The 19624-nt window shown below is 37.1% G+C and overlaps 1 protein-coding gene across 1 annotated transcript in view; it reads right to left on the minus strand.

The window, feature by feature from the left end:
* Positions 1-19624, minus strand: part of LOC5571711 (neurotactin) — a 166753-nt gene that overhangs the window by 60969 nt on the left and 86160 nt on the right. Inside the window, exon 3 of the mRNA XM_001659807.2 lies at positions 13494-13579. The gene's annotated coding sequence lies outside the window, so the exon portion shown is untranslated. The remainder of the gene's footprint in view (positions 1-13493; positions 13580-19624) is intronic.

Below are 19624 nucleotides of genomic sequence, written 5' to 3' on the forward strand. Positions count from 1 at the left end.
ATCCTCCATGAACTCTGTTGCTTCCTTTCAATCCTTCCGCCGGGCGGCGGTCGTCCGTCAGCCGCTTCGGAAACCAGTCTCAATTGATTTTGATTGCACGGTGTCGTCTTAACCCGTTTTCTTTAAATAACCATTTCCTCCTTAAAGGTTGTCGTCTGTCGTTTCTTGCTGCCATGCATGGAGATTCATTTTTTACACGCAGCACATTCTTTCCTATACAATTCAACAGAAATTTGCATGTTGGAAGTATGATCCCGTTTCTGCTACTGCTGCTTGATGCTCCCGTTTATTGCCTTTATTATGTCGTACGAATCGGATTCGAGTGATGTGCACATGTTTGCCGCTGTATGTGCGGTACACATGCAGCAAAATAGGAGCCGGATCAATTCGAGAGAAAAGAAAGAGAAACCTTGAGTTTGTATAGTGACTTTTTAAGATTATGCTCTTCGACGGCACCCCCAAGAAACTCCGCGTTCCTCAGCCGCTTGCAATCCGTTAGTACAGGATCGCTTCAAAATTGCCCCAGTATTCCAAAACTGGAAAATATCACTGCAATCCATAAAAGGTCGCAGAAATGACAGACCCGAAACCCGTCACATCCAAAAATAAAACGCATTGCTTCGGGTTAATCTTGTCCGTTGGGTGATTTTGTCTCATTTTGGACGAATATTTCAGATCTCCTTTTGTGGGGTGCCTTTTACGACGATGCACTGACCACAATCACATAACTGTCCCATGTGTATACGAAATGAACCAAATGAGGGACTGACATGCGTTTGCAGGCAATGTAGGGCGGTTTATGATGTATGATCATGGAAGGGAAAAGGATTTTGATGCGCACGAGATCAAATTGCAACACGTGTCATGTCTAAATGGGACCTCTAATTGATTAACATCGAGCGCGGCATAGTTTGACATTTTTTGTTGAACTTTCATTTTTGTGTCGAGTTGATTCTGTTTTTGTACGGAATTTTTTTACACGGCCGTGCAAAAAAAGTTTCCATACATTTTTTTCGTCAAAACCTTATTTTTACATGGAACGTCGAGAAATTGTGTTACGGTACGCATTTCCCGTGAAAAAACAGAATCGGGTGTATAGCGATGTATGTAGTAAGTATGTCGATTGTCGACATGTAATGAATATTTGGTCGGGGTTCTGCTAAACCGCACCAAGTGCCAAAATCTTTATTCCGAGATATTTTACTTTAAAGTTTTTTCATGTACTAGTTTATCGCGGATGATAATTTTAATTTTTTTATCGCTTACATGCGATTAACAGTGTTCAATAAGTACACCGAGATTAAATATACTAGTAAATCATCAAAAATTAACGATGTAATTGGATTTCATTAAACAATATGAAGCACTCAGTTCACTCTGGCTGAACAAAAATGGAAAATATGGTTCTTGGTTCGGTATGGTTGGATGTGTTTCACAGTTCACAACACAAGTGAAATTGGAGACAAATGATGTTTACCATCACCGTGCATGTTGGAATCCATGTCACAAGTGTTTATGGGAAGGGTTCGTATGTATTGAATCAAGGTTCTCACGTGTTCATACATAGATCCTAATGATCGAAGAAAACCATGAATTCGCTCTGCCAAAGCGCACCAAGTTGCTCCCATTTGGTGCACCTTTGCCGATCAAGTTCACAGTTCAATGCGTGAAGTGTTCACCAGGAATCACCATCTTTTAAGATGTACATTGACCTGCTAATGTTTTCTGCAATATAAAAATAACCACATAATCTTAAAGTTGTTTGATTTCCATCACCATCAGATAGAACATCAGAAAAAAAGTTTCATCGAGATTCGAACTCTCGCCTTCTGAGTGGTAATCTAGTGTGCTACCACTAGGTCATCTTCACATCTTGAAGGAATGGTGATAAACTTGAATCAAGTAATGTGCAGTTTTTCTGACAGGGTTTGATGACGATAATGCCATTTTCTGGACAACTAAAGCGCACCAAGTCCACCTGAGTTGTTCACACAGTAACAGATTAAATTAATTCGTTTTTTTGATTACGGCTTCTGTGTGATTTGATAAACATATTATATAACAAGCTAATGCAAGTATTTATTGCATGTAAATGCCTTTACTATTTAGTGCGGTGTGGATGGATAATATTTGAAAGAAAATAGATCAACGCCACCGGAGCAATATTTAATTTTAATTAATCAATTGCTACCCAATTTCACTGGCCTCTATTTCTATGAGTTGCTTAGAATGGATAAATTGTAAAAATATAGAAGGAAGTTGAAAAATATAGCTTTATATCTGAAAAATGAATTTCCTCTGATGACGTGCGTTGGTTTATGGTTCGCTGTGGCTGAACAAAATTACAGTTTTTCTTGTCCACCCAAAGAAAAGTTTTGATCTAAGATTACAAGGGACTGTTCAAATTACTTGATATTTTTATGGTAGAAAGGTAATGATTATTTGAGTCCTCTGGTTTAAAAAAGTCAATTAGGGAAAAAATGGCACTTGGTGCGGTTTAGCAGAACCCCGACCAAATTTTGTAGTCGAAAGCAATAGAAAGTTGACTTTTCTAAGGTATTAGATGCATTTTCGTACCTCCTGAGCAGATTCTCAACCATTTTTTTTTTATTATAAACATTTTATTTTTTGGTTAGATTTTGTGTATGAAAATAAAAAAAAAAATTGAATGGCGCGTAAGAAATCTCAAACCCCCTTTCCCCCATAACCCCTTACGTAACTAATGGACGACCCCTAACCATAAGGACGAATAACACTGCGGACCACTGTTCTGTTTTGAGTACCTACCAAAATACTGCTTTTCACTTGATTTTGGGTTGCTAAATTCATTGCCATTTTCCAAATATCATTGCACGTCTACAACTTGTATGCAAGTTTATCGGCTTGTTACTGCATTATAAAAGTTTCTTGATGCATACAAGAAATTAATAAGCTTTATATTCACATATAGGGACCGCTCAATGTTGCTGTCAAGAGAAGCTAAGCTAGCGATCTATTAGGACGTTCGAAATATTGGGTTAAGAAGTGGCCTTCGCGCCAATTGCCGGTGTTAAAAAAAATGCTTCCAGTGGACGATTTGCCTTTTGAAGGAAGCACAAGGAAGAGAACGGACTAGCATGCAACGCCCAGTGGCACAGTCGAAATACATTCCTGACGAGAAATTTTCCGGACTGAGGCTGGAATCGAACCCACGCTCCTTGACTCGATGCGGCTCAATGCTTTGGTAACACTAACCGTACGGCCACGAAGCCCACGAAACAGCGACAGGATTACCTGAGGAGCTGACGATAGACCCATAAAAATGAAATTATGAAGCAAAGAAAGCGGTAAAAAGTACAGACAACAACCTTTCGAACATTAAGTTTCTCTCTCTGGCCGCCGAGTGGCGACACTGATGTTTGTCTTCCAGTCACTGATCGCGCTATAGTGGTTATCACGCTAAATAGTGTGGGTGCTTTAGTGTAGATGTTGTTGTGAAACTTAGAGGAGAATAATATGCACTATGTTCTGTCCCAAAAAACACCAAGAATCTGGGTAAAAAAATATCAAATTGGATAATATTTCCATATGCATTTTGATGAGTCTGGAAAGAGTGTGCAAGCTTCGTTGAGGAAACCAAAAACAAACTGTGTATGATGAGCGTATGCGAGTGTTCGTGTTTTCAAATATCACTAAGCTATATGCGCTTGGTTCTCAAATTTCTCAATCTTCCAACACAAGCGCATGGAAGAGTGGTAGCCTAGAACTGTCAAAACTTCATAATTTTCTTTGCTTCAGGATTTTGTTTTTACTACCGCTGAAAAAGAGCCATATAAGAGTTTTGGTTATTTTAATGATCCATTGGAATCAAAACTTTGTTTTAATCAAAACCTTGTTTTAATCAAAACTTTGTTTTAAGAACAAGCTTTTTATATTCAAATAAATTTTCAGGCCAGCCATGTTGTATGCTGTACCAATATGGACTAGTTGTTGCAATACCAGGAAGAAAGCTCTGCAGAGGACTCAAAATCAAATGTTGAAAATGGTTCTGAAGCTTCCTCTCTGGTATAGTACCAATGAGTTACATATAATATTCAATGTTGAAACATTTGAACAAATTGCACAGTTAATTAATGATCATGTAGGCAATTCCCGCCTAAGGAAACTTGCTGTTATAAGGTTTTAACGTCTTGAAGTTTACATGTACACGACGAAACACGTGTCAAATGTACAAATTGAAATTGAAACTGCGAAAAGAAACTACGTGCTCCGGTTGGGATCGAACTCACGCTAGATGGGCACTTCAACCTACAAGCTGCGGAGCACCTTGAAAGACCCCGACGCTCGAAGGTGAACTGAGCTTGGTTACTCCAAAGCACATGGGATCATCATTTCGCTGTCTAAAATTCGTTCCGATATATGAGATGTATATTAGACACATACATCGGCGTGCACATGTATTGGTAAGAAGCGATTTGGTCACGAAGCCGATGTTTAAAAATAACTCTCGCTCTCTTTGATGTATACTTAAAATTCTCAATTCTCGGCAAAAGTTCTCGGTAAAAGTTCAAAGTGCCGATTGTGCTGCAAAATGTTCAATTAAACCAGCTGTCAAAATTTGACGAATAGATTGGTAATCCTTCGCCGGAAATCTCGGCACACCGTTACCGAAATTCGTCAAATGATCATTGCTTTTCTATATTGGGAGAAGAACAAAAGAAAAAAGGTATCTCTTATTTTAAATTTTAAATTTTAATCATAAAAACAAATTTACATTAAACTAAATGTATTATGCATTATAAATGTATGAGCCACAACTACTGTAGAAATTGTTGAGAAATTGTGTGCTATTCCTTTAGAAGCTAAGCTTGAGCATGTTCGCTACACTGTTTTTGAAAATGTAATAAAAATAGCTCTAACTATTGATGACTCGACTGAATGATTCATTTTTTGGCACAATTATACGCCATAATACAATGAATTATAAAAATACTTACACGTAGGCGCTCGTCACGCGTTTTTTCCAAAGTCATTTCGAACACATTTTTGGTTTTGACAGATGCGTTTTGTCGAAATACGGTGTGTTTGCTGATTGTTGTGGCAAAATAGATTACCGAGTCTCAGTTGTTTATGTAAACTACCAATTCCCGTCAATGGGTTACATGCATGGCATTCACAACTTACCGCACAGTAACGCATATGCGCTAGTATCTATGCACGAAAAATCGCTAAAAGGTAACGCGAAAAATATTTGTATGGCGAAATGCATCTAACGAATTATTTCTCGAAATTGGGAACTTTTTGGAAAAAATATTTGGTACCGGTTGTACGTAATATTAATGACTATCATTTCGATTATTGCTTTCGTTTACGAGAAATTTGAAGTTAGATGCCTTTCCCCATACAAAATTAAACGAGAAAGCTTCTGCTGATCAACTGTGGTCAAGAGCAAAGCAGGTATGTAATCCATTTGCATCTGTCAATATCGCTCATATGTCAAAATTGAACGAGAATTCTGTAAAAATATGTTTTACCGACTGATTTCGTCATTTAAGTTTACCGAAATAAAATTCTACGATTAAGTGTATAGGGGGGCATGGGGCAAGAGCGACACCCGGGGCAATAGTGCCACCTCTAATTTCACGTAGTTCAAATCAATTTTTTTATGTTAAACTCAGGATAAGAATAAATTGAGTACTAATTGAGGGTGAATATTTCAGTTAAAAATGTTTAGTACCGTAAAACGGGGTAACTTTGATAGTTTTTTCGAAGAAAACTTAAATTTTTATGCATGCTGTTTCAAAGAATTATAATTTATATTTTTAAAACAAGTACTGGCATACTAGTTATCGATTGCAGTCGATAAATTGACAAAAGATTTATTCTGAATGGATATATAATTTTCCATATGATCGAAAGTAGGTTTTCTGTTCTGGGGTAACTTTGATAATGGAGTATGAATCGAACAAAATTGAATGAATAATGTGCATTTGTAGGGCATTGCATACCTCTAGGCGTTTAACGTTATATGGAAATTTCTGACTTAGATTACAAAAATGGTCCCAGTTTGTGGAAATGCTTTTCGCTAAAAGATTTCAGACCGTATTCACGCTCTATGGTAACTAGGCTATCAAAAATAAGTGGCCAACTATTCAATACTACATCAAATAGTGATCGTAGAACAGATTGTTTGTAAAAGTTTCGAAAATGCGAAAATTGTGTCAATTTTGAATATTCGTATAAAAAGCCTCAAATGTTCTTGATTCAAATGAAAACCGCTCTTACATGAAGTGTCATACCAATATTTTTTAGTTTTGCATTCGTTTTGCCTAACTGATTAACAGAAATTATGATATTTCGTTTAGTATGTGGTGGGTTACGCACTATCAAAGCTACCCGCATTATCAAAGATACCCCGTTTTACGGTACAAGAAATTAGAAAAATGTCTTTAACGTTCAACGCTCCTTCATCATAATCATCGTCATCATTGACAATTCAAAAGCAGTTTTTCTGTTCAAAACTAAAAATTACTCAATGAAAATGTGTTCATTGTGTTTCGGTTGGATAATAGAATACAGTGAACACATTTTGCTCTAAATTTTCTTAATTTTGAACAAAAAAACTGCTTTTGAAAATTCCGAAATTAATGACGGATCCTGCCCCCTTAACTCACCAACGCCTGAAATATTATAAGAGTGTAAGACTGGAAAACAAGGTTTGACTCCCAATAAATACAAATCATATTGATTTTTCCGCACAGTTTTGATGATTTTCAATTGTTTAATAAAGCTGTGAGGAAATTTTTTCGAAAAAGTCCGTTTTACATTAAGTTTTACATATATAAAAACAGTATGTCTTATGGGGCAAGAGGGACACCGCAATTTTCTGATATGAAATCAAATGAACTTTTATTTTTCTTGTTTAATCTTGCATTAAATTAATGTTTCCTACTAAATAAAATTAAAATAAACTATTTTTGACATTCAAAATGGTTTCTGAAAATTTTTACTATTATTGTTACAGTCAAATAAGATAAGAACTAAATTAATTTCGTAAAATTACTTTTTAACTATAAGTCAACTTTTATCTCTCAATTTTTATCTTTACTTACTCTAGTATTTATCGTTTAGGCGGGGAAATAATAATATACAAAATTTGTAACATTTTGCTCTGGTGGTCTTCTTGCCCCATACGAGTGCCTCTTGCCCCGTGCCTCGTTTAAAAACCTCATAAGAAGGGACATTTTCAAAAATCGCAAATCATCATGTGTTTCTTATATTTTTGAAATTTATCGATAACATCATTTAGAACAAGACGTGAGCTTGCCCCTACACTGGAATAATCTTCAAAAATTGTGCTTATCAACCATGATTTGAACCTATATATCTTAAGGTGTGCTTCTTGCCCCCAGCCCTCCTACCCCATATGTCAGGAGTTTTCAGGCCGGTTGGCTCGCGGAGCATTTCATAGAATAAAATTGTTGCGCGGAGCATCTGATCTGCTATAAGGAATGGTAAGTTAGTAATCATAAGTAAGTCAGGACCTCATAACACAAATATGAACAAAGTAAAGTATTTTGTAGTTCAGCAATATTGAAAGAATAATTCAGGGTGTCGACTACCTGGAAAAACCTGGAAAGTCAGGGAATGTCAGGGAATTTATTTTTGACCTGGAAAGTCAGGGAAAATCAGGGAATTTCACTTGAGGTCAGGGAAAAAATATCAATACTACAACATCAAACGAGTTTATTGTCTGCAAAGGTATTGATCATGCTAAATCAAAACACCTTCAGCATGGCTTTGCTTTGCAGCCGTGGACTCTAACCACTCGACTAAGGAACCAGGACCCAGAAAATTCTCCAGAAATTCTGAGGATGATTCTCAAAGTTCCTCGAATATTTTTAGTAATCCAGAAAATCACTGAGATGCAGAAATTTCAGGAATATCATTTGAAATAATCTTGATAATCTATTGACCAGTGCTGGGAATGGTAATAGTAGGGAATGGCTTGAATTTCGCGAAAATCACGTGGCTTTCCCAGTACAGTAGTTCAAAAACGTGAATCTCATCAAGTTAGGCTTATGTTGGGTGTATGAATTTTCTAAAACGTTAGTGTCATTGAAGGCTCTTAATGCGGGAAATGCAGCGTAATTTTGGGTTGCCCTTAGTAACGGGTGTTTTGCAATTTTCAAGGCTTTTTGCCTACAACAGCGATGGACGTGAGTTTCACTGGCTTCGCAAACTGTGATTGGCTTTGTTTGGCTACTGTTGAGTGAATTTTAGATTTTTGCCCAGCCCTGCTATTGGCAATTTGTGATATTACTTAGAGATACTCGTAGATGAATTCTTAGAAGAGTTCCTCGGAGCATTGCTGAAGGTACGACAAGTACAAGAGAAACATTAGAAACCTTCTAATCAGCGCATTGTTCAAGCCCTGAATGCATTCTGTTAAGAATATTTAGATATTTTTTTCGGGGAGAAAAACTAGGGGTAATTCATATCGAAATCCTAAAATATAAAAAAAATGTTATCCTGGAAGCATTCCTGAAATAGTTCTAGGATATCCAAATGCTATTTTTAGAAATATTTAAGACTGAAGGAAATTCTCTAACAATTTTTAGAGAATCTTGGAGATGAGGAGCTTCTAGAGGAAATCTTTCAAGAGTTCATTGAGAAGTATTTAAGGAATATCTGGAAAAATATCTTAAGAATTTCAAGAAGAATTTCTGAGCAACCTATGTGGAATTCCTTGAAACAATTCTCCATTGGCATTGGCTAGAATTTAGCCTGGAAAAAGAAATAGCCAAATTTGAGGATAGCTTTCTTCCAACAAAAAAAGTATGGTGGATGATCGTAATAGTGTTGCCTCTTGTATAAAAAAGTTATAATCAGGAAGGAGTCCAAAATTTTCGTTCATGCCTAAAATTTTAAATTAGGTCTAAGGTAGTTCACTAGCCGAGAACATCCTTGTTTATACGGATCTTCAAGTTTGAAAAGTAAATAGATTCTCAGTTGTTCAGTTTTATCATATCAACTTGAATAAACGTTCAAGAATGTCATCTGGCAGGTACAAAGCTTTTGATCAGTTTATTCATACGACCTATAACATAACGAATATGTATCTTCTTGTAAAAATCTTACTTGTTTCGGTTCAAATTAACCAACTCAGTGGTCTGGAACTTTTCTGGAAAATGACTGGAAGGTCAGGGAAAGTCAGGGAATTTTATTTTCAAAATTGAGTCGACACCCTGAATAAATAAAAATATATTTAATTTTCCTGTCGAACATTTTCAAAAGTTACATATTACAGAAGGATTATAGTCAACATCCCTGTCGTTTTTTTTCAACTGTGCTAGTTTTTGAAAAGACAAAGACAATTTTCATCCAGAATACTCGGTCTAGTTCAGGCCTATCCAACCTCTATCAACCGCGGGCCAAATTAGTGAATAAATAAATATTGTACGGCGCCCCAAATATTTTTTCTCACAAGCATTTTTGACATTTTTGCAATATCGAGTTTCTTATGTTGAAATTTAGAAGGAGATAATTTCTCACGATTATGTTAAATTCAGTCATGGATTCTTTGTTAATATTGCCAAAGAATTAATATCAATTATGCTAGATTTGGTAAGAGATTCTTTTTCAAAAATACTGACTTGTGCGCTTTGAGAATAATGCCCATGATTTTTATAGAATCTTACTCGAAAACCAGACTCAGAATATTGTAAAAACCCTTCATGATCAAAATTTCCAAAGAAATTGTTTAATTTTGATGTTTACGAAATACACAGGATTTTATACAGATACTTCATATAATTCTGGGAGAAATCTATCTGACATAACATTAGTTTTCAATCCTGATTAGGTTTCTATGGAATCTTACAATAATTGCTTAAGAATACTGGCAAGATTTTCCGAGAATACCTTGTCAATTAATTTATGAGAACCCTGTTTGAGATTTAGCGTGAAACCCGTTTATATAATCGAGTAAAAATAATTCTGCTTTGGTATGTTTAACCTAAAGTTGGTAGTTTATGCAACGGGCGAGAAGAAGCTTCAAACCTAGTTCATAGTTTGCAAGTGATATAACTAAACATATTGGAGCATGTAGTACACGTTGTGAAATATTTGAAGGCCTTACGAAAAACCATTAGTTGGACTCTGGAGCACTTCTGATAGTTTCACATATCTGTTTAGACTTTTGTCATATTCCAGCCAACTATTTGACAGCGTTTTGTTATGAATAAGTTGACAAAAATTATTATTATTATTGTCTTTATTTAAGAGATTTTCAGCCCTAGGCTGGCTCATCTCGAATAGTTGACAAAAAAATAAGAATTAATTTAATGCATCGGTAAAGCTAGTGTAAAGTTACAACCATTGTTACGGTAAAGATAGGCGTGACCGGGAATAGCGTTGTTCATGCTTTGACATCCTAGTTCAAGAGATGATCAAGGCCAATTCCCCAGCCTTGATTCCGAAAGTTTTGTATATGAATTAGCAAAAAATAAACATGAGTGTTGCTAATATCCAATCTACGAAGAGCTAACGCTAACGATCACGTAGTATTTTGTTGAAAAAAGAAATAGTAACGATTTTTTAAATTTTATATTTGTGGCTGTTGATGGGGTCAAAGCGATTGTAGATCATATAATAAATGAAACTTCTTATCATTTATATTTCTAAGTTTTGTCTAGGTATATCGAGCTGTGATGCTCTGACAAAAATTCTCATACTCCACAAGGAAAGCAATGACCTCGCATATGAACGTAAACACAGGGACGCAAATGCTCTCCAGAATGAAAAAAAAAATCCGTTAGGAAATTCCATCGCACAAACAAATCTCCATTTCAGCATGGTGACACTGATACCGGGGCTAGCTGATGGAAGGTTATGCCACATAGGTACCTCGAGCATGCATACCAAGTCCAGGTCCATGTGTGTGGCTTACAGCCGAACCTCACACAGATTGCGATCCAAATCGCTTCCCAGTAACGTTTCGCATTTCGCTGAAATTGCAAAAAGCAAATCTCAAAGTGTGACTGCTCGTCTGTCCTGTCATGCCGAGTTGCTGCCTACCGTGTATAGGATAGTGGGTCTCTATATGATATAAACATATACGGATATTTGTACCGGGGCACAGTGGTTCGGATTTGAAGAATCATGACGAAAATCACGCTTTTTAATAATTTACAAGGTTTGATCATAACAAGTTTTAGGATTGCAGACCCTATTTTGGGCATAGTCAACATATTTTAGTTATCATAGATCAAAATTGCAGTTCTTCAAATGTGTAGGCAAACTTTTTTTCTTCTTTGCTTTACGTCCTCACTGGTACAGAGCCCACTCCTCAGTTTGTGTTCAATGAGCACTTCCACAGTTGTTGATACTCTATGCCCAGGGAAGTCAAGGAAATTTTCTTTTATGAAAAGATCCTTTACTGACCGCGAATCGAACACAGACACCTTCAGCATGGTTATGCTTTGAAGCCGCGGTTTCCAACCACTCAGCTAAAGAAGGAAATTGGGTTTTGGGCGGCTTCATAGAAAACAGGACCTCTGTGCGGGACTAGGATTATGATGATTTTGTAAAGTAAAAGAAAAAAAAGGTCCGTATATGTACTGACATATGAATGCTACGAATGCCGGAATTGCGCTGGGGGAAAGGGCAGTACTCACGGGATCAACAACTGCCGACAAATTGCGTTATATCTCCACGGCAGTAATGCCGCGGACTATGGAGCAAGAACTCCCTCGTGTATTTCTCGAACCCAGAGACCATCAGCTTGTGCTCGAAAGAGCGGCTTTTCCTCCACAACCGTATGCACACACCTAGTGCTGCGAATAAATCATTATAATTATGTTTTAATAGCCTCTGGGGGACGTGAACTGGGTTTTCGAGCCGCGTTTGGCGTGGAGGAAGCGTGGTGCTTTCTCCAAGTGTACGTGCATTATCACGCCGGGGAGCCACTTGAAGCGGATGCATAATGGCGTTTTAGGGTGATGAAGAGTTTAACCCTTTGTCTGTGATTTTTTTCAACTGTTTTATAAAGGTTGACCATTTGTTTGGAGACTACCCATTACTTGTTTAGTTAGTTCAATGTTTTGCCACAAGGAGGCAATAGTGAGCAATTAAATTTAAGACTCATATATCTAAGGATGCAGATCAGATAGCAGGCTAGCGTTTTCAGTAATGTTGCCATTAGGCCAAGAGGTCAATGCATATTTGACTAGTTCAAAATACTCCTGAAACTGTTCGCATACATTAAATAAATGAAGGATGGATATGAGTTATGAGAAGGATCTGCGTGAACTGTTTGGATTTGAATTCGAAATTTGTAAGCTTACAAGCAATTGGATCACCAAGTGGCTCGGTAGCTTAGTTGTAAAGCACTCGTCTAGCATACAAGAGTCGTGGGTTAGAATCCCACCTGAGCACGTGGATTTTTTTTTCATAATTTCTATCTTTTCCAAGTGTAATGAGTCAGTATGTATTGTTCTTACTCCATTGCAAATCTTTCCTGAAGAAAGTATTACTTCACATAAAACTGTTGTTGAGGTATGAACGTTCAAAGTATCTTAACTTCGCAAGTTTTGAACCTTTTTTACAGTATTCCTTATTGAACTTTCTTACAATATGAACAGAAAAATCAAAATTATCATTACCCCAAGTGGGTCAATATAACTCCAAGGTACAGACAACGTAACTATTTTTCTGACACAGACTGAAGGGTAACTATTCGTCAACTTGTGTTTGAAAAACTGCTGGCTTTGTGAATATGTCCAACAAATTACTTTAGCTACATTAACGGTTGTCACATTGAATTTGGTGTTATATAGCCCTTTAATTGCTTTTTACCATGTCACTACATCATTACCCTAATCCGACTTACTCCAGCATGATGAAACGCACGCGAACATAAACATTACATAGGAATCGTTTATGCTCAACATAGTTTCCTCCTTCCAGCCTCGAGGCTCGAGCTAGGTGTAAAACTTCATTTTCATATGCATCAACATTAAAAAACTACAATTTTTGATGCATTCCCCCCTTCGCTGCAGGCAGTAGCTAGCGATTGCGTCGTCGACCGTAAAAATACCGTCCCAAGCGGTGTGCATTGATGTAAAACAGATGTACACTTATTTTGGGCATTGTTCGGCAGAAACAAATGGAATAAACTTCGAATCGGTAACTTTCTGTCAACGAAAGGTTGAGTCTGGCTTGGTCAGACCGCGAGGTGCACCAAGTGCGTGCAGTTATGATTGTTTCACCTTTATCTAGGTTGGTTCAACAAGGAGGTCCGATATTCAAATTCCGGACCCGTGAAATGAACGGGCAATAAAAATAACCGCCTACCGTTGATAAATATACTCCCAGTCGCTTTCACTGAAAATTATGTTTGGTTTTTTATGCTACGCGGCAACCAGGGTTTGCGGTTTCGGAGAGGAGCGACGTTCAGTGTAATGAACAGAATAATGGGGTTTCTATTTAAAAACGAATAAAAATATGCCTACCTTTTTAGTTTTCAAGACCCTGTTTGGCAGTACGCATGTACGCTATTGAGTTCACGCGGTAACGATACTGTTGTGGTCACTACAATCTGGAATAAATATGAAGAAAATAGTAATTTAATGGATTATGTTTACTGGACATTTTTGGAAGTTTTGCAATAGACATCATTTTAATAATTCTTTTATTAGATTTCAAACATTACATTCAGTAGGGTTTTGTTCTTCTTCGTCGTAAGCGCTACTATTCGTCGTAACAAACTTTAAATGTTCCACTACGGCGGATATTCAAACTTACCTGCAACATAGATTCATTATCCAAGTGTAATTTTGTGAAAGCTGTTATGGTTTGTACACTTGTACACCAAAAATGCAATAAAACTACTGTATTTCGGTAAATAACTTCAGTTCAATTATCCACTTTGCACTTTTTCACCGAAATCGCATGGACGAACACGATTTGAGAGAAATGCTAAGCGATCGACTGAGCCACACCACTTTCCAACACAAGTTTCTTCCCGCCCCCGTGGGTGACTTACTTCGCCGGGCACTTATTTTCACTATGGAAAACCTTCGTACTTCTTCACTGAAGGATTTCATTCCAATCACACGCCGTAAAACTTCAATAAATCACCAAATTTTACGAAATTTCCTCAACCGCCGCGTATAATTGAGAATGTAAACAAAGTTTAATCCGTCGTACTGAGAAAAAAAGCTTGTGCGCGTCAATGTGTGCGCGACGCTTGATGTAAAAATACGGTTTCGTGTGTTGTTTTCGCTGTACTGTGAGCAAATGCCATAATTGTACGGTCAAAAGGAATTGTGTTCATATGTTTGGGCTGAATTTTGATAACGAACAATGAATTTTAAAGAAAATTAGTATATTCCATCATGCTGAAGGAATGGAGGGAGATGCCAGTAGATCTATATATTCTAGTAAAACATTTTATTATAGCGTTGATATGTTGTGTTTTAACCATTCAATACACACAGTGAGCCGTAAGTTGTGAGATGAATCTGGAAACTGATTGCGACGGAGTTGAAAACGATACGACGGACTGAGAATACGGTAAGATGCATTTTCTTTGCATTATTTCCAAAAAGAGATCAAGATTTATCAAAATGTTATTGTACAATGCTAAAGCCGTTTTGAGAAAGAATTGTTTGGCATCGGTTTGGGTCAGCATCATTCACTGCAATACTGGGAAAATTGCAGTTCTCACTGATCAATGCTTAATACGATGGATACTAGCACATCACCATATATCAGAGAGGATGCTTCAGAATCATTTCCAAATTTTATTTTGAATCCTCTGCAGAGCTTTCTTCCTGGCATTACAACAGCTAGTCTATATTGGTACAGCATACAGCATGACAAGCCTGAACATTTGTTTGAAGATCAAAAGCTTGTTCTTAAGACAAAGTTTTGATTTTCTATTAATAAGGGGATACAGCCACACTTTACATATTTGTTACATTTGGAATAAATGTCCTCAATGTGATTTTTGAAAGTTAAATTTCTATCTAGCATGGGCCCTAGATAGTTAACTTCATCTGACCAAGTTATTGGAACCCCTCTCAACGTGACAGCATGTCTACTTGAAGGTTTCAAATAAAGAGATTTTGGTTTATGTTGGACAGAGTGCAAAAAGTCAGCTTTGTTGTACCTTTGAATTTTTTTGATTCAACTTCAAGCCTTCATTTTGCGACGAACGATATGTAGGGGATCCAGTTAATCAGAATCTCACGATATCGATTGAATCTTTGATGTTTCTTGCTGACGTTTTCCCCATTCAGGCTTAATCTGTCATTCGGATGCATCGCGCCGAGCAGTCACAAGGAAGTAGTCAACTCTCCTACCCCGATACACAGAATAAACTTGCTGTCTTGTTCGATAATATTTATTGAATTATTCATCAATTTATTATCAATCGATGCCATTGACACCGTCATCGAAGATTCAAGGAATGTAACATACCTTGGAGTCGCAATAAACTGATCCACCATGAGTAAGAAAATATCAATTCGAGGTGACCAACAAATAGATCTAACCGACTGATTCCCACATTACTAATTCTCAAGCATAAAGACCAGGCTTTAAGATCTGAAACTCAAAAAAATATTACAAGCAATCACACTGAAAGCTGTCATCAAATAATGATCAGCAGTAATGTATGAAGAACGATGATATTTTGAAAGAATAATAAATTCTATAAAACTTGAAATTTCAATAACTAAGCAAAGAAAGTATTTGGGAGGCACTTTTTTCAAGAATGATGATATTTTGGAAGAATTGAAAATTTAATATATCTTTATGTTCCCAACTTGATGTACTCTACTTTGAAGAAAATGTAAAGTAACTAAATATTTTGGTTACCGTAGAAACATTTTTTTAAAGCGTTTGACACAATTGCTTTTAGGACAGTGTTGACCAGACTCATTTCCCCGAAATTCGAATTGTGAAGCCATGAACTGTTATAGCTGTGCGTTGTATTCCTGAGACGGAGGGGGAGGTGGTTGGGCTTGAGTGTTGCACATGGGATCCGACAGTTTCGATCTCGGTGGGCCGCAATTCAAGTTTCGGTGAAATGATTCGCACTCACTCACTCACTCATTTCATTTCACCGAAACTTGAATTGTGGCTCTCTGGGATCAAAATTGATCGATTTTGTGTGCACTGCCGTTATACGCAAAATTGTCCCATGTTACTTTTCGTCGTTTATAACATTTTGTAGCCAAATAGTCTATTTTAACCTATATTAATAGAAAACAATTTTAAAAAATATACTTTGTTCGAAGATTCTATGAAAAGCATACCAAGTCAATTCGTCCCACTGTTGAATTTCTACGCATAACTGTCCCGCTACTGAATTTCTACGCATATTTGTCCCACTATGTATTTCTCTGCACGAATTTCGAATTTGTTATCCGGAACCATATTCAACGGGCATCATACTTCAAGAATATGCTTCCAGGAGAACTATTAGGTGCACTTCATTATATAGTAGGTTCCGGGTGCGCTGGCGTAAATAGACAATTTTGAACAATCTGAAACCATATCAATATGGGTATCAAACTTTAAGGTTTCTTTATTGTGATGCTGGCGGAAACATCTTCATGACAAATTGGCTGCCATGACCATTTTATAGTAGGTTCGAAGTTCACTGGGGAAAGTGGCCAATTACGGATGTGTCCGGAATCATATCAATATGAGTAACATACTTTAAGATTTTTGAAGGTGATGATTGCGGAAGCATTTCTAAAACCAGCAATTGCTAGAGAGATCTATAAACTTTTGTTGATACATACGAAGTGTAATAGAAAAATATTTAGCCAATGTGAAGAAAACATATATTTTTTTATTTTATAATTTGTAAGATCAAGTTAAAATACATAAACAATCAATAAAAGGTCAATCCGACATTATTTTCGTTGGAATTTCTTCGAAAAACGGTCTTTTAATTTCAGGAACTACTTCACGAAGCGTTGTAAGAAGCTTGTTTATTCGCTCGGGGTCAATTCCACGAGGAGACTTCTGCCAGGAGAGCCTTCGCTCGAAATCAAAATCAATACTGGCAATCAACTTTTGCTGTTTTTTTGATAACAGAGTGCTCTCTGTTATACCAACACAGTTGCATCCACAGTATCTGAATATCCAACTTCATATCTTCCCTTCTGGAAAACTATGTTTCGAATATTTTCAATTTACGGTCGAGGATGCTTCTGGTTTAACGTATACTGTTTTATAGTTAATTCTGTCTGAAAAAAGTCACTGGTCTCCATATCCATTATTTTAGAATTCTTCGTGGCATTGAAGTTTTCGAATGTTATTATGCGTTCTTGTCGCATGGACGCCTCAACTGCTGCGTGAAAACTGTCGGCCGACATGAACGTATGACCTGGTTCAAAATACTTCAACTCGACTTCCTCAAGCGCAATGTCTAGGTTGTTCAAAAGCAGCACGACATGCTGGAACAAATTCCAGTGCTTATTTTGTGCGGAACAATTATCGAGCCACAAAATTAGCTTTTTAAGATGCCCTTAGTAAACGAACACGCGGTGAAAGCAGCTTGGGATATCGTTACTACTGTGGCCACTGATATATTCCGGCCACAGGCAAGCAATAACCGAAAAATTACGGGTATATGCTCCAACCGGAGCAAACGTCTCGTTGTACGCCAACACTCTCTGGGAAAAAACAACCGTTTTTGGGCTCATTCACAAATTTCATAACGCTGAAGGGGGTGGGTGGGTGTCCTCATGATGTTACGGCTCATACAAAATTTGTAGAACATCCATACAAAAAGCGTTACGAGGGGGTGGGTGGGTGTCAAAAATGGTCATTTTTGGCGTTATGAAATATGTGAATGAACCATTTAATCCATCGAGACGTGGTAATTGTATGACCTGCAAATGATGAAATATATTGAAAATTTTTAAATCTATATAAATAAAAATGGAATGGTGTTTGTATGTCACGAAATGGCTTACGAACTGGTCAGCGGATTTGGATGATTCTTTCTCCATTTTGTTCGTCAAGGGTTCCGACGTGTTTGTGTGTATAGAAGTTCCATGATATTCACCGGGAATGTCGGAAAAACGAGAGTGAGCGGAACTGTCATTTTGTATGGGACGATTCGTAGCGGTTTTCAACAGCCTACTTGATGGCAAGACGAAGTTTGCCGGGACCACTAGTTAAGTATAAATAGGGAAAGTGTACCAGTTATGGCCATAGTGGTTCCCTATTTGGCCATATGCAAAATATGGATAACTTTTACATTTTTAATCTTTCTGAATGTTTTAACATCAAGATTTATCCTTTATCTTACTGCTAAAACACAAAAGATTTTTCAAAATGTGAAGGCATTCAAGATATCACGTATGGCTAAATAGGGAACCACTATGGCCATAACTGGTACACCTACCCTATATATATATATATTACCTTTTGCAGGTCAACAGATAAAACCAGTTGATCATCGATTCTCCCCATCCGCTTTGTATTCTATTCGTTTGGTGTGCTCCATATGTACATTCTGTTGCATACATTGAGGACACACAGAATTACCCACAATCATATACATACCCTGATACGGCTCCACTTTGGGGCGGTCCATTAATTACGTAAGACAATTTTCGGGGTTTTTCAAAACCACATCCCCCTCCCCCCATGGTAAGATTTTTTGTATGAAAATAAAAAAAAAACAAATTGTATGGCGCGTAAGAAATCTCGTTAAAAACAATTCATGACTCGAAAGAACACACATTTACTCATATTATTGTGAAGAAATTTTTCTAATTTAAACTAACCTCTATCAGTCCGGAGCATAAATGTAGTTTAATCTTTAATCGCGTTTTTCTCGGATTCATATTTTGAAACATGGGACAATTATGCGTATAACGGCAGATAGAGTATCTTCGTACCTGCCACACGAAATACGCATGCAAAAATGGTCATTGGCATAGTAAGCTCTCGGTTAATAACTGTGGAAGTGCTCATAAGAACACTAAGCTGAGAAGCAGGCTCTGTCCCAGTGGGGACGTAACGCCAGAAAAAAGAAGAAGAAACTCTCTAACTTACACATCCACTCTTTCTATCACTAACTCATACATTTTCTCATTATCACACATACAGAAAACTTTGCTTTCCATCCCATACTATAAAATCGTATTTCTTCACTTCCCCACACGTGGCTCCGTTTGGCACATGTCACTTGAGCCTTCATTAGATGCCTTAACATAGTCCTGAGGTTATATGTCCTCTTCATTCGGTACAATATATACGTAAGAACGGTCATCTACAGCAATATGCTTAGCACATAATTGGTCACTACTTTCAGTGGGACTGTTATGCGTAGAAATTGACCAAAAACCTCGTATTTCTAGGCATAACAGTCCCACTTTGAATTTCGTAGCTAAATTTACTCTATTTCCATAATCCAAGCTCTTGACGCAAGTGAACATACTATTATTTATACTATTGTAATGATTTTAATTTAATTTACCACACACCTGGTCAATACGAGGCCTAAATGTGTTAAAATCTTTAAACGCGTTTTTCTCGATTGCATATTCTGAAACATGGGACAGTTATGCGTATAACGGCAGTGCAGTACTCAAGCTTAACCATCTGCTTT

Source organism: Aedes aegypti, chromosome 2 (genome assembly GCF_002204515.2).
Source record: "Aedes aegypti strain LVP_AGWG chromosome 2, AaegL5.0 Primary Assembly, whole genome shotgun sequence".
NCBI lineage: Eukaryota > Metazoa > Arthropoda > Insecta > Diptera > Culicidae > Aedes > Aedes aegypti.